This window comes from Kryptolebias marmoratus, linkage group LG21, assembly GCF_001649575.2.
Source record: "Kryptolebias marmoratus isolate JLee-2015 linkage group LG21, ASM164957v2, whole genome shotgun sequence".
NCBI lineage: Eukaryota > Metazoa > Chordata > Actinopteri > Cyprinodontiformes > Rivulidae > Kryptolebias > Kryptolebias marmoratus.
In genome coordinates, this window is record NC_051450.1 from 6405353 (window position 1) to 6414806 (window position 9454).

Sequence of the window (9454 nt, forward strand, 5' to 3'; positions counted from 1 at the left end):
TGCCTACCCCTGCTTTAAGCAATTTGGGAAAACTAAGATGATGTTGTCATTGCTTTGGGAGCCTTTGATAGGTAGGTAGGTAGGTAGGTAGGCACATTTATTTATATAGCACTTTTCAGCACGAGGCAACTCAAAGTGCTTTACAACACAAGAACAAAATTACAGACAAAGTTACAGAACATAATAATGAAACAAAATTACAGAACAAAATTACAGACAGGTACAAAATACAATAACTAATTGTCTAAATATAATAAGCTAAACCAACAGATCTAAGCATGACTAAATGTACAGAACTAAACTAAGCTAAAACTAAAACTAACAATACCGAACTATCTAAAAGTACCCCAGGCCCGCTATACAGCCGAAGTAAAACCAGACATATCTAAGCATGAGCTAAGACAGTCAAAAATAGTAGCTAAACTAAGCAGATCTAAGCATGACTAAATGTACAGAACTAAACTAAGTGTACAGGAAGATAAAGCTAAACTAAACAGTACCTAACTTCTAAATGGTACCAGGGCTAACTAAAACAGCCGATGTAGTAATTACTAAGATGGAGAAAGAGGGAAGGAGGAGGAGGGGGGGTGGGGGTGAGAGAGATGCGACAGCAGAGTATGAGTATGAGAATGTGTGTGTGTGTGTTTCCATACAGTAGGAGACGGTGTGATGCATTTGTGTGTGTGTGTGTTTGTAAAAAAGTCCATGAATCACATTCACAGATGTTCACTGGCAAGAGGGCAACGAGCTTCGGTTGACATAAATTCCAGGGAGAATTGATAAGACTTTGGCCTTCAAGGCCACATCGGGAAGCCAAATGTAGATAATAACTGTTGTTCCGAAACGAGCAGCTTCTCCAAGATTTTAACCTTTTCCGTATTCTGAGTGCTGGTCGATCCGTGAACCCATCAATGAATTTGACGATAACGCAGGTAACTGCCTGGTCCAAACAGCAGAAATCCTGTTATCAGAAACCCAAAAATGTAAGGAACCTCCACGTCGGTAGGTACACAGTCTTCCACTCCTGCCAGGAATCCACCGTATACCCAGCGACACATATCCCAAGACTGGACTCTCCTTCACCCAGTCGAGAAAATTGTATCAATTGCGTTGAGAAACCAGCTGATCAGATCCATATTCCTTAAATTTNTGTCTCTTGCACTGATTTTTTCCTTTAACATTGTGAAGCTCTACTTAGAACCTTCCTAAGATCCAATAGTGCAAAATGCAAATTCTTGCAATTTTTTGACTGGTCTTAAGATTTTGATCAGGAGTGTATCTTTTCCACAAAATTATCCTAGTGGAGAAGAAACATGCTGCTTTTGGGTCAATATCATTGCAGGACATAGTAGGAATGGTGAGGAAGGATCTGTCGAGATAGGAACCAAAGGCCTTGCATTGATTATAGATGATACCTCAGCCATTAAGGTACAAAGCACTTCATGTGTCAGACGGGTGTGTTTGTTTGGCAAGAGCATAGAATCCAATATACGGCGAGTTACCCTGATCATCCTTTCCTAGACTCCCCGCATGTGGGAGGCGTGTGGGGGATTGAACTCCCACGTGCAACCGTTAGCATGTAGATAGTTGACAATGTTGGGAGGGTTCTTGCTTGATTGTGTCATGCCAAGCTCCATGCTTGCTGCAATGAAGTTGGTGCCCCTATCTGATCGCATTTATCTCGCTGGGCCTCGTATTGCAAAGAATCTGCGTATTGCGCTTATGCAGCTGCAAGCATCCATTGATTCAATGACTTCGATATGTACACCTCTTGTGGTCATACACGTAAAAAGTATTGCCCACCTCTTACTTTGTGCTGCTCCACCTCGTGTGTGTCGAGTGATCACTGACCAGGGGCCGAACACATCTAACCCAACATACGAAAATGGAGGGCATGTGTAAAGTCTCTCAGGTGGGAGATCTACCATTTTTTGAGTCTGCAGTTTTCTCCTGAGTTTCCTGCATGTTACACAATGGTGGATAATAGATGAGACTAGTCTTTTGCATCCTACAATCTACAGTCTAGCTTGCCTTACCACACTTTCTGTGAACTGCCTTCCTTGATGCACAACCGTGGCATGATAGTGTAGGACAAGCAACTTTGACACATGATGGTTGTTTGGGGGAATGATAGGATTCTTGGATGCTGTGTCCAATGAAAAATGTTTGAGACAACCTCCAACTTTGATGAGGCCTTCATCCATTTAGGGATCAAGAGTTACGATGGAGCTTGAGCAGTGGACAACTTGGCTGGCTTGAAGAGCAGCGTCCTCGTCAGGAAAAGTATCCTTCGGAACAGACTGGAGAATGAGATTACTTGCAGCATCCAGCTCCCTTGGGGTATGTGGCTTTCTACATTCATGCCAGCCCCTGCATGAAGGATTTGACGAGTTGCTTGATGAGTGAGAACAAGCTTGGTGAATTAAGAACCCAATGGCACGTACCGGTGATTTCCAGTTTGAGAAGCGTTAGAAGCGTTCTGGTATGAGTCCATTCTCCTTAACCTGCATAGTGAAGGTAGCAACTTGTCGGATTTCAGCGTCCACTCCAGGTTCGATCAACTCAAATGACTCATGGGTCTCCGGTTCAGGTAGTTTGTAAATGAAGTCTGGTCCCTTAAACCACATAGTGTCTATGAGCTGGGATGCAGGTAGTGACCTGGTTGCTAAATTGGCTGGATTTTGCTCTGACGTGACATAATGCCACTGTTCTGGGGATGTAGAGTGGCGTATTCGGTGAACTCAATCATGTACGTAGACATAAAAGCACTTTGAATCATTGCAAATCTATCCAAGAACCACTTTGCTGTCACAGTAAAATTAGCGTTTGGTTTGTGGTCAAGTTCTTCCAGAATGAGCTCCACAATCTCCACTCCTAGAACTGCTCCACAGAGTTCCAGACGAGGTATTGTAGGTTCTGGCTGTGATGAAAGCTTTGCTTTTCCAAGCACAAATCCAACTTCACATTGTCCCTCTGCATTGACTGTTTTCAAGTATGCTACTACTGATATAGCCCAACTCGAAGCGTCACAAAAGACACACAGTTCAGTGTAAGTGGACTTGGAAAGTGAGGTACATAGCAGCGTGGCACTCTGAGGCTGCTCAGATATTGGAGGGATAGTTTCCACATTTCCCATGTGTTCATTTTGTCGTGAGGGAGAGGAGCATCCCAGTCTTCAACTACATTTGACAATTTGCCTAGCAAAAGTCTGCCTTTTTTCGTTACTGGAGATGCTAGTCCCAAGGGGTCGAAGATACTGTTAATTACTCAAAGAACCCCATGGCGGGTGTAGGGTTTGTCATTAACAGCTACCTTGAAGGTAAATGAGTCAGTGTTTATGTCCCAGCACATTCCTAGACTTCTCTGATCTGGTAAAATGTCATCACCGAGACTCAAGTCTTTGATGCCAAAGGCCAGATCTTCCAGTTTGAAGGCTTGCGTGACTGAGACACTGTTTGAGGCGATTTTGTGGAGCTTGAGGTTGGACTCAGCCAAGGATGCACATGTGCGTTTGAGCAGATCGATGGCTGCTGATTCAGTGGGAAGCGAAATCAATCCATCATCCACGTAGACGTGTCTCTCGATGAAGTGTCTCTCGATGAAGTGTCTCTCGATGAAGTGTCTCGTGTCTGTTCCAAACTTTGTCTTGCCTTTCTGGATGGCTCTTCATAGGCAATAGATGGCTACCGCTGGTGATGGGCTGTTACCAAAAAACATGCACCCGCATACGGTACTCCTGCACCTCCTTTGACAAGTTGTTATCCTTATGCCACAAAAACCTTAAATAATCTCTGTGGTCTGGTGTTACTAGAAATCCATAAACCGTTTGGTGGATATTAGCAGTAGCTGCAATGAGCTCTTTCCTAAACCGAATCAGCACACCAAGGAGGGTATTGCTATCTGGACCCGTTAGCAGTACTGAGTTTAGCGACACACCACACTGCCCTGCACTAGAGTAAAAAACTACTCGTATCTGACTGGGCTTCTGGGGATGGTATATTCCAAAAATGGGCAGGTACCAGCATTCAGTGTTGTCATCGATGGGTGGAGCAATCTCTGCATGATTGTTCTTAAACAGCTTGTCCATAAACTCTAGACATTGCTTGGTCTCTGTTATTTGGGAGTGGCAAACGAGGGGACTTAAAAGGTAAAGGAGCGATCCAGTTGTTATGTCCATCCTGGTGAACTTCCTTTTCCAATATTCTTAGGACTGTCTCATCCTCAAAGGACAGGGCATGCTGGTTATCATTCTCTGTGTGCTCAAAAACTTTCTCTCCAAGCTTTCCTTCTACTGCATGAGGTTTTGAGCTATGTTTAACAAGGCAACTCTTGTGCTCACCTCCGTAGCAGGGGTTTTCTTTGACATTGATGCTGTTAGAACAAGGAGTGAACAGAGACGGACGTCCGTTGAAGAGTATGTGTGTTTTGTAGCCGTTGACAGTTGGTTTGTGAGCGTTAAGGCATACTTCCCCCACAATTACGCAACCCAGGTCCAGGCACTGTGCAAAAGGAGCGTTGGGGGGGGGGTCCATTTACTTGTTTTCGTGCTTTGTGGACTTGCATGATTTCTCTGCCAAGTAAAACTGCTATCTTGGCATCTGGATCATGTGTTTTAAGTGAGCGTGGGCCAGAGCGACTTTAGGAGTCGGTATTTCATCTCTATTAAACACTATCTTGTCACATTCAATGAGAGGGGGGAGATCCAGACATGGGACATGTCTTTTACTTTGGCACTCCTCACAACCGACTTTCATATCACAGTCTTTTATTGTGTGCGTAGGAGAACAACAACGAAAACACCGTCTGTGTTCTTTGAGTATGTTTCGTCTTTCTTGTAGTGGTTTGATCCGAAAAGCTCTACATTTGGCCAAAGGATGCGTTTTCCTGTGGGCTGGGCAGTAACGTGTTGGATCATCTTCTTTGGTACTAGAAGGAGCAGTTGCATTAACCTCCGTTCTGTTCACAGTTACAGGAGTTTTGTAGGTAGTTTGTTTAAATGGTGGTCTCTCACCTTTGTTAAAGAGTTGTTTGCTCCGTGTCACAAAACTTGGATCGTTTCTCCCTTTTGCCTTCTCTTGGACAAACTTCATAAAATATGAGAAGGGAGGAAATGTCACTTGATATTTTTGTTTGTATTTTGAACCTGCTTGAAGCCATTTATCTTGCAAACTTGGAGGGAGCTTTTCCACTATGGGCTTAACAGCTTGTGGCGTGTCGAGGTAGGTGAGGCCTGAGAGATTAGCTTCATCTTTAGCGACCTGCAGCTCCAGGAGCATATCTCCTAGTTCCCTGATTTTTACATTGTCTCTATTTTTAAGGCGAGGGAAGTTGTCTAGTTTTTTAAACAAAGCATTTTCTACTACTTCTGGTGTAGCATAACATTCTTCTAGTCTATCCCACGACAGCTGGAGGGCAGCTTTGGGGTTAGTAGTATAGACCGCTCTGATTCTTTTGACGTGCTCTGAGGACTTTTTACCAAGCCACTTTACTAGGAGATCCAACTCCTGGCTATATGTGAGATCTTTGTCTCCAGTCGCATTCAGGAATGATGACTACCATGCTCTGAAATTTTCAGGGGTGTCATCAAATTTAAAGAGCCCTGTTGTAATTAACTCTCTACGTGCGAGGAACTTAGCAAAGTCAGTCATAGGTGGGTAACCGTTCTGGGGATCATGGTAACTGTTCGGCTTGACACAGTCTCTGGGTGTGTCAAAGGGTTCATCTTTTACATACCTTTTCTTGAGCACTGGTCGGGAGGGAGTATGACTCGATCTCCTTGGAGCAAATGATGATGCTTTCAATGCTGGTTCATCCAGAGGTGTTTCTTATTTAGACAAATGTGACTTTAGCTGGGTTTGGTGTAGCACATACTCCATAGTTTGTTGTCTGGCGACTTGTGGCGGGACTGCGCTCTTTACACTTTCTTCCTTGTCTTGTTCAGCAGCTGTAGTAACTTCTAGAACCTCTGCTCTTGCCGTAGCAGCTGCAGCTTCCTTCTCTATCTCCAGCATCTTTAAGTCCAGTTCTAGATTTGCTTGTTGCTTTTTAATTTCTAATTGTTTTTTACTGTAGGAGGCCTTAGCATTTGTGGCTTCAGCAGAAGCTCGTGCAAATATGGCTGCTTCAAATACGCTGGCCCTTGAGGATGACTTGCAGGATGAGTGCTTAGAGCTAAAGTGTTTGGATCTAGAGCTAGCATGGGATGATGCTTTAGCTATGGAGTTAGCCATTTCGTCTTCATGAGTGTTGTCCATCGCTGTGGCATGAGTTTTATCTTCCACCAACTGCAGCAACCGCTTTTTCACTGTACTGTTATCACTACGTGTTGGATACACTGTGTATGTTAACGCAAATCAAAAGCAAGCCAGACTCAATTTTATCGATCCAGGAAACTGAGCGTCTTGCTCCTTTATTACAGTCCTCTTGACAGCTTACAACTCTTACAATTGTTGTTTAAAAGCTCAATGAACAATGAAAAGGGTTGAGTGAAAACTATAAAATAAGCAGAAAATAAAATATGCTTCAGCTCTTTGTCATGTGAAATAAATGCAACAAATAAATTGCTAGTGCCAGAAAACACAAAGAGTTAACCTTAGCTGTTGCTAATAATAAACAGTCGTTCCAACGATCTTTTCATAAGCTAATCAGATAGTTAGCATTACCGCTGTGTAAGTCAGGCTCCCGGGATAAGGCTACTTCCTAGCACAAGCACATTCACAGAACGATCTCCATATCGGCTCTAATAAAACACATAACATTAAACAGAACAGAATAGACTTACAGCCATTGCTTTCAAAGGTGTAAATAAAGATTTAAGCCACTGGAGGCAAAGTTTGCACATGTATAGGCAGGCTATCTCTGTAAAACGTCTTCACAACTGACTACTGCTTCTTCTACCCATAATGCATTGCAACTGAAAGATTCACCTTCAAAATAAAAAAAAATAAACGAACACTGGCTGTATATAAGTTTTCTTAACTAAATGACCATCTTTTAACATGAATTATTACAGATGAATTATTATATATTTTTAACACCTAAATTATTATGAACTATTTTTAACCTTTAGCCTTGGGCAGAACACAAACAAACCAACCAATACTACTAAAAACACAACCTCTTTAGTGGAGGTAACAATCTACCAGTTTTTTTGGATGATTTTAGTGAAAACTTCGGATTTCCTTTGTTCCTCACAACACAGCTGCACTGCACTACAATAACATTAGATGACTATGCTTTAAAAAACTTCAAATTTTTAATTCCCTCAACAAAAGTTAAACAATACAGTGGGACCTTTGTTCTGTAGCTTAAGTTTTCCTAATTGAAAAAACGAAGATAGTTGGATTAAATTGCATGAGATGTAATGTAAGTTAGATATACATGCATATTACATACCCCTAACAATAGAGATTCATTAGGCTTTTTGTTTGCCTGTCTCACAAAAGAGATGCTTTGTTCACATAAATGACAGTGTTTATTAGAGTGAAAATGACTGGGTACCATTGTAGGTTTTTTAAAGCTGAAATCTTAGACCTCCTCTGTTTAAAGTTTTTTTTTCCCTTTTGACATAAATGGCTTCCATCACCCCCTCAAACCATCAAATCAGGTGTGGATCCACAGATGATTCTTGTCCTGAAGACCTGGCTTTCATGTGGAGAGGCTGTTTATCAGTGCAGCCTCCTTCCTAAGGGAAGAGGGTAAACAGTAACACTGAAGTTGTTACCAACCATTACCATACTCTTTGCTGCTTGTACATTTCATCTATGGCACTAATTATGCCTCTACAAATGATAAGTCATCTCATGACTACCCCTGGACTTTCTTGCCAAACTTGTCAAAACATTTCTTGTAGTCGACAAAAGTTTGTTAGACTTGTTTGCCAAACTCAATATATTTCTCAGCACTAGAGTTTCTCTAGACTGTTTAGAAACTCTAGTTGACATTTAATATGAGTTTTCTTCAACAGTGACATTTGTCTTTTCCACTGTCCCATAAACCTCAGACTTGTGAAGAACCTGATCAACAGTTTTTGTAGCTCAGTCTCTCCCATTTCACCTGCTGAAGCTTAAAACTCCTTCAGAGTACTCATAGGTGTCTTGGTGGCCTCTCTCGCTATTCTCCTTCTTGGTCACTCAGTTTATGAGGACGACCTGCTCTTTGTAGATTTAAAAATGTCCCATATTTATTCCATTTCTTAATGATGGATTTAACAGAACTCCTGGGGATGTTTAGGGCCTTGGAAATCATTTTGTATCCAAATTTGATTTCTCTTGAGATTAAGGAGAAGTTTACTTTGATTGTATTGATTTATTTATTTTGTAAAGATGATTTTTTTTTTAGTATGACTGATTTATGACAACAATAAAAGCATAAAACATCCAAGATAGTGAATACTTGTTATAGGTATTGTGCATGTACCATTACACACTTTATATTTTGTTTTTCAGACGCAAGTAATAGCTGGAATTTGGATCTGTCTTAGTCCAGTGCACTGGAGCCACAGAAATCCTGAATCATGTCTATTTTGCTAAGTGCTCTGGTGAAATATTTGCAGAAATGTCTGTGTTGACACACAATTTATCTCCTGTTTTTTATTCACATTATTTAGGCAAGGCCAAGGAGGATATTATGTCTTTTTCAGAAACACACACACACACTCCTCTCTTCCTTCCTGTTGTCTCTGTCTTTTTTAGAGTTGAGCTTTTGCCAAATGACTTAAGTTAAAGAGCAGAAAACTGAATGAGTGGAGACATCGTCTTGCTGTGATCAATGTTGGAAGAGCCTGCTGGCCTGAGCAGGTTATGTCTGATGTGATCAATTGCTGCTACACACACAGACATGGGCAAAAACAAACTTCCTAATTTGGACAATAAATATACATTACATAGGTATCCATGGCTTTCTAATATTTTGTTTATCTAATCCCCCCTGAACATAAATTAGGCATGTACACTGACATCATTTATTTGGACCCTTTTCCAACATTTTGTCCACAATTTAGCATATATTCCAGTATTCTGCTTCATGTGTTCATGCTAATGAATGAACAGCTCAGTGGTCTGTCTACAGGTGGCTCTTATTTAACTTACCTAACCTCAAAGACTGCACACACTGCTTTTTAGATTTATAGATGTAATTATTTATTACAAGTTTTCCCTCCATGCACTTTGAATAATTAGAAGTATTTTTGTACAAAAAATTACATTATTAAATTAAAAATGCATTTAAGTTGCAAGTTGTAAGACAAAGTACAAATAATGTTGTATGTGAATACGTTTGCAAGACATTGTATAAACTGTATCTGAACTCCTCTACTTTTATTCTGATTCTAGATCGCTTGAAAATCTAAACAGCTACTTTTGAATGATCCATGTTCTAGATCAGTGTTTCTCAATATTTTTTGGGCCAGCACCCCCCACCCCCCCATCCATTATCCAGGCCTCTCACCCCCCCC